Genomic DNA, 8,005 nt, shown 5'->3' with positions numbered 1-8,005 from the left:
TCCAAACCTCGTCAATGATAACCTGCACAAAAAACATTCTAATTTGTACTATACAGTTCATATAGCACATAGATCAACAACTGCTCATCAACATCACCTAATAAGTCACATCAATATCAGATATATCAATCACAGAGACACAAAGGGCATATACACAACTTCATAATTACATATAAGATGCAATGCAACACAATATGATGTCATGTAAAGTGATACATATTTTTCCTAATGATACACATATGTTGTATAACATACCATAACCCATCAGTGATATAGAAGGACCATGTATCTGCAGAAATTATTTCCCATTGGCAGCATCCTCAATTGCCGAAATCATTTCCCATCGACATCACCGAAATCATTTTCCATTGGCATAGCATCCACCATCACAACCATTTCCCATTGGCACAAGTATCTATCACCAGAATTATTTTTTGTTGGAATAGTCATTAATAAGGTCTCATCACAGTGTTTCAGAACCAATGCAAATAAGTATGTTCACATGAATAATGAGAGAATTATAGTGTCCACAATCATAATGCCATTTACATCACACTACCAATAGTATATCAACATCAAAAAGTACCCAGCCCCCATCATTCTGAGTCATCAAGTCCCTTTAAAAGAAGTCAAAATAGAAAGGGGTAGGAAAGATCCCGTCTACCTTGTTCAAGTTGCGGATCTCCATCATTAGCTTTGAGTTCATTGTTGTTCTTCTGGTTCTCCTTTAAAAGGGGTCGTAGGAGAAAATCCCCAGCCCCCTACATGCATTAAGCGACGACGGCTCAAACGAAGCAAACCATTTCTCATAAGAGAATATAAAATCACAAGAAAAAATTGATCAAAAGTGACTAGAAAAGAGGTTGTCGAGAAGGAATGAGTACAATTAGGATCAATTGATGAGAAAGTATGTCCCGGTCAATTCCCATAATCAACAATGAGCAAATGACAATTTTATCAAGTTCATAATCACATAAAGGCTACCATAGCATTTCATCAAGTTCATATCAAAATTAAGTCAGAGGTTAACGTTCTCGATCACAATCATAGCATACATACTCTCTTATTACCCTGATATTTCATTATTCATAACTCACATGATTATCATTCCAAACTTTGTTCCTATTACTCCCCAATACACATACAGAAGCAAGTTCAAGTAAACTACAAGATTTACGGAGTTTTATAAGTTTAGTTGCGTTAATTGATACTCGATCAATCACTAACTAGAGCCTTTTCTTTCTGAATAGAGTTTGAAACACCACAATCTATCCAAATAGTGATTCACAATCAAATTATGGAACTAATGACGCGAAAATCATGAATTTGGGTACAAAGGTCAAAACATCTCAAAAATTTGATTCCAAAAATAGGATTTAAATCTTGAAATTTTTGGATAAAAATGATCTTTGAATTATTTGAAACTCATTGGTGAAGACCATTTCAAAAATGGAGTTGAACCAACTAAAAATATCCATTTTATCAAAACTTATGTTCATGAACAAAACCTCTATTTGTTTCATACCAAAATCATAAATTGGATGTTAAAATTAGATACTAATCAATGTCTAATGAAGATTTTAGGTTATGATCACTTACCCAATCAATTAGCCAAGAAAGTCCACTTCAAAAATGGATATCTAAGCTTTAGGTCTCAAAAATGGAAGAATTGACATAAAACCCGACTAAACCCCTCTCAGGTGTTACTTTTGCGACTGTCACTTTTACGACACCTGGGTCACTTTCACGAAGCCCGCAGAAATTACCCCCTTTTCTCAAAGGGTCTCCGCTAAAGGGCAAGTCACTAAAGCGACACCCCTTCGCAAAAATGAAGGCACCAAAACACAACAAATTAGAATTTTCCCCAAGTGACAAAGTCCCCAAATTGATCCTCGAGATTCATTCAAAATTTCATATGCAAAAACTGTTATATCCGGTACTTTTGTACATTGGAACATTTTTAAGCTTCTCTAAAGCTGTCATGCGATCCATGTTATCCATGATTTTATCAAATGATTCTAAGGAATGGAGGATGTAACCCCTCATATTTTGCATAGATTAGTTCTATGTGAGTGGTGATGGTTTGAAATAGGTTTGAAAGAATTTGAAAGGGGTTCGAGGCTAAATAATTTATCATAGTAATTGACCTACTTGCTTAAGCTACTGGTTTGGATGTCTTACATAATTAAGCTACTTGATTATGCATTTAGCTTAATTAGCAAGGATCACCTAAGTTCTTAAGGTAAGACTAATTGCTAACCAACTAAAATGAACAAGTAGGTGATGCATCTACTTAGAATATGTGGACTGCATTTTAAATGAAAAGGGCAAGTAGGTGATGCAACTACTTACAAACCTGTGGTAGAAATTAAATCAGGATTTATGATTAATTATGATTAATTAGGTTAACTATACCACTAAGTGGGCCCCACCAAGATATTTGGCAGAATCTGATTGGTGTGTGGACACATGTCAAAACAAATAGACACGTGTCCAACCCCTAGAAAGCATATTTATACCCATGCTGATGATTAAAAAGCTCATTTCTTCCATCTTCAACCTTAGAAAACATAGATATAGAGAAAGAGGTCCTCATCTTCACCAAGTGGAGAGAGAGTCATGGCCATGGAAGAAGCCTTTGAAGCTCATGGCTAGCTCTTTTCATCACCATTAGATTGCTAAAATTCACCTTAAATTGGAGAAGGAAGTATGAACAACCCTGGTTGTCAAGCTCATGGCCATGGTTTCCCTTAAGTAAATTCATCTTCTTGATAAAAATTATTAATCTCCAAGGTGTTCTAAGTACTAAAAGGAGTATCAAGGTTAGGGATTCAAGTTGAAGAAGATGAAATGGTGCAAGTCATTATGGAATCTGCCCAAATGAAATTTGAGGTAAGGTTTCTTCTTTTGTCATAAAATTGGGCTAACGATGTTGTAATGAATAGATTAACTTGTATTAAATAGAATTGGAAGTAAGAAAACTCCATGATTAGTGTTGGCGTTGAAATGGACAGAATTGGAGCTGCTCAAATTAGATTGGGTTGATTGTTGTTGTTGCTATTATTGTTATGGTTTATGTGTTAAAAGTGAAGAAATTGTATATGTTAATGTTAAATCTCTATTTGGGCCGAGTTGGGGTTCTTCTAATCTAAAAATGGTGGTTTAAATTTGATTAATGTTGTGGTTGTTGTTGTCATTGGTTATATGATGAAAGTGAAGGAATTTGATATTTAAAGTTATAATTGTATTGTATTGAGAACGATCTAGTTTGGTTGTGTTGTTGTTCTTGTTGAATTGGAGGACTAAATTCTTGTTAAATTGAAGGACTAAGAGTAGTTAAGGCTATAGTGTTGTTGTAATTGTTGGACTATTATAAGGTCATTTGATGAAGTGTTGTGGCTATAGATTATTAAGAGTAACTTGATTATGTCATAGTCATTATATTAAAGAATATGGAACGTCATAATATGTGGGATGATTTGGAATATTGTGCGGGCTGTCTCAAAATATTCTTGAATCTTGACTTGGCTAACTTTGACATAGCACTTGAACGTGTGGTTATTGATGTTGGCTTAGCTATTATATAGTTGGTTGAATATAAGGAAAACGTCGTCTAATTATCTAGAAAGGAATTGCTAACATTGGGACACGTTTGAATCTCTCTGTAGCTTAACCATAGTTCTTGATATTTTAATATAGGCTAGGATGCATTCGGGTAGCGTATATATATGGTGTTGCAAATAAATGCTAAAGGTATGTAAAGCTACCCCTTCTTTCTTTTGGCATGTCTTAGAAAGAAGTGACATATGATATGAGCTTTGGGGTAATTCCATTCATAGGTTCCGAGTATGATTCATAATTTGTATTTACTTCGGGATGTTAAAACTCTTAAAGTAGTTGAGCTACTGCCTTTGAGTCTCCTATACGTTGGACAGTAGTTGGTATGTGAAAGTCCCTATTCTTAAAGACTATAATAATTAATGTCCTTAACTTTCCTAAGTTGTCTCGCGTTATCTTGATACGTGTCTATGATCCCTGAGGCTTTATCTAATATGGTTCATAATGACATTCAAAGAGTACTGAACATGACTATCGCCCTGATACTCAAGTATTGATTAGTCTACTTATTTATTGAGTCTCAAATGATGATCTAAATGCATATGGTTACTCACTACTCTGCTCATGCATACTGTTATTACATCTCTCATCGATTCTCGGGTCGGGTATGTTATTATGCATATTTTACTATATTATCTATTGAGTTCCTCACTAGGAGGCCGGGTACGCTATATGATAATATAATAATGCAATGATATAGTTATGGGACCGAGTCCCACAATGGGCCAGGTATAGTATACGTGCGCACAACTTTGTTCACCGAGTCCCTTACTAGAGGGTCGGGTACAGTATATATATATATATATATATATATATATATATATATATATGATGATATGATAATAAAATAATATGATTTGTTTCACCGAGTCCCTTACTAGAGGACCGGGTATAGTATATGTATTGATGATATGATAATATAATGATACGACTTTGTTCACCGAGTCCCTTACTAGATGGCCGGATACGATATATGTATATGATAATATAATGATACGATTATGGCACCGAGTCCCATAATGGGTCGGGTATGGTATGTGATAATGATATGCATGATTTGTTTCGTAAGGCACAGGTACAGTGAGTTTTTGATTATCGTATTTGTATCCTGGACTCTCTACTTCAGTTATGATCTTTCTTACTGTATTTCATGTTTTATATACTCAGTACATTTCTTGTACTGACCCCCTTTCTTCGGGGGGAGGGGGGATGAATTTCATGCCCGCAGGTACTGATACACGTTTAGGGGATCTGCCAGCTTATGATTTCCATTCAGCTGTTTTGGAGTGCTCCATTGTCCTGGAGCCTAGACTTTTGGTACAGATCTTTTTGATGTATATATTTGGTTATCCAGGGGTACGATGAGGTCCTGTTCCATCATATGCTACTGTTAATACTCTTAGAGGTCTGTAGACATATGTGTGGGTTGCGTGCATATGTGTTTGGTTGTGCCTACACTTTTATATTGGGACGTTCCCATTCATAGTGGAAGCCTTGTCGGCTTGCGTACGTACATATTTTGGGATGTTGTATGTAGTGACATCCTTGTCGGCTCATGTATTATAATGTTTTAATTTGATTATGATTTCTTAAGAGACAGGTTACCCTGATACATGTATGTAACGCTTGAGATGACGTCATGTTTTCACAAAGCCTCTATATTTTTTTGGTTTCAGTTTGACGATGTCTAATAGATATGTATATGAGTGCCCAGTTCGGGCACTAGTCACGGCCTATGGAGTTGGATCGTGACAAAAACTATATATGCTACCATACAAAATTTAACGTTTCATACTCAATGAAATCATCAAAATTTAAATTTAAGGTCTTCGTGACCCAAAATCTAATAAATCATAACCAAACAAACTTTACACCTCAAAAAGACTAAAATGTCATTGGGGCTTTCAAAAAATACACAGGAACTCTCCTTAGTCCTCAAAATTACCCCCCAAATCCAATAGAGTCATCAAAAATTCAATCGAAGTATCCGAACTCTGAATGTTGACCAAAGTCAATTCTAAACTCAAAAACTCAATAATTTCCAACTTACGACCTCCAATCCATGATACAACTCAAAATTTGATTTTGTTAACTCTCTAAGCCAATTTCCATATTCTGTAGCTGGTGGAATCGATGTAGTTCTATTATAAGACTCGAAACCTTGAATGAAACCGAATTGGAGATCACTATTTGACAACTTAAGCCTTTAAAACTCAAATCTTTCTAAAAACCTTAACTTTTCAAAGAATTTTTAGAAAATCAACTTCTAATACTGATCAAACATGACTCAGGAAAACTATCAAGAGGGGTAAAATGGGTATTTTATAAAAATTATCAAAAATGACATTCAGGGTCATTACAGTATACAAAGCATACTTTGGGTGAAATTTTTTGAAGATATCCTAGTTGTAAACACGACGAAGTATCCGAGAATGAAGATATGTATCAATTAATTATTTGATTGTATCTGCTTGATATATGGTGTTATAGATTTTGAGGGATATATCATTCACTGTGTTAATATTGGCAGGTTGTTGCTTCATCTGAATATCTTTATTCAGTTTATGAATCTGGAAGAAGATACATTGTATGTCTTGAAAGAAAAACATGTAATTGTGGGAGGTTTCAACTAGACGAGTTACCTTATCCATACGGAATCGTTGTTTTGAAGAGCAAGAATGTTATAGTTATGTACCCATATTGCTCTGATTACTATAAGCCAGATGCATTAGCAAATAAATATGAAGTGCCAATGATTTCAATTTCAGATAAGAAAATTGATCTGTTCTAAAAGAAATTTTAGTGGAAGTCGGCTTGTCACCAAGATACAAAAGGATGCCTGTAGACCAAGGAAAGGAGGAAAAAAGAACTATAGAGAGAGGCTAAGTATGAGCACACACAGTTGTAGACATGAAGGTCACAGCAAAAGATCTTGTAATTTCTTTCCCAAAGAGAAGTGATACTTTAATTTTTGAAGATACATTCACTTTGCATTTGAATAAATGTCAGTTAATTGTTTTAAGTATTAATGTATCTTGATTTTGAATTATTGAATAATTTTCTACATTTTGGTTAAATACTTATGAATTTGTTATACATTTATAATGAAGGACCTGTTTTTTATAATTTTAGAAAATGATTCATATAATTTTGAGTATAATATTTAGGGAAATTCAATTTTGGTTATATTTGATACATTAATTACAAAATTGGAAATGCATTTGATACGTTGTCTTTAAAAATCATTTAAAAATAAATTTGATATATTATTTTCATTGCATTTGATAAATTATGTTGAGTGTACCAGATATATGTATATAACATATAATTAGTCTATGTATCAGATACATAATTGATTATGAGCAATATACAATTGAAAAAATATTTTGATACATTTAATTTGAGTATTGCTTGATTTAAGTACTTGTGTTTGTGTAATAATTATTAATGTTGAGTCCCATTTGTATTGTATTAGTATGATCAGAGTTATTTTAAAATGTATCAGATACATCAGGTCGTTTGTCTAAAACTAACTGCATATACATAATAACTATTTTTTAAAATCTAATACATATGATGTATGCATTTTTATGCTCATGTATATGATACTTAATTGTAAAATGATCTAATTTAACACAAAATATACATTTAATTAAGATTTGAAACTGATACATGACAATGTGTATCATTGAGATGTATCTTATACAAGAGATGTTGTTATTTATCATAATCTCAAAAAAATATCTGCAATAATAAAAAAGGGGTCAATTGAAAGCACAACTTCAATTCAACATCAAATAATAATTAATTGCACAACAATTGATAAAAACAATAGAGATTCATAATAGTTTACAAAAGTACTTTTTCAAAATATTAGCTAAAACTATCCTAAAGTTCACTATTCTACTAGATCCATATCTAAAATTTACCATTATCATATTCACAACTACTCAACATCGACCATTTCTTCATGAGCGAGGAGGATAAAATCACCCTTAGGCTTGGATGGATCGTCATTTTCACTAATATATCCCTCCTTTGCCTTTTAACTGCCATATTTTATAAGAGATAAACATATCTTGAACGAAAGCAATCAACCTATAGTTTAGTAGATGGGATCGGAATTCCATCTTTGAGATATTCGGCAAAATCAGCCATAAAAACACCGAGGTCCTTGCATAACGAAATTCTATTACATTAACACAATGAAAAAATAATAATGAATTCTTTATATATATGTTAAATACTTACAAGCTGTCACTTCCTTATTGGGAAATGCCTTGAACATATTCAATCTGAAAAGAGTGATGTGATTTAAGTAAATTATCAATTGACTTGTCCTTATAAACATCTAGTAGTGACCAATCTATGCATTCTGTTTGTTTAA

Source organism: Solanum dulcamara, chromosome 10 (genome assembly GCF_947179165.1).
Source record: "Solanum dulcamara chromosome 10, daSolDulc1.2, whole genome shotgun sequence".
Taxonomy (NCBI): domain Eukaryota; kingdom Viridiplantae; phylum Streptophyta; class Magnoliopsida; order Solanales; family Solanaceae; genus Solanum; species Solanum dulcamara.
Note: the sequence above shows the minus strand (reverse complement) of the source record.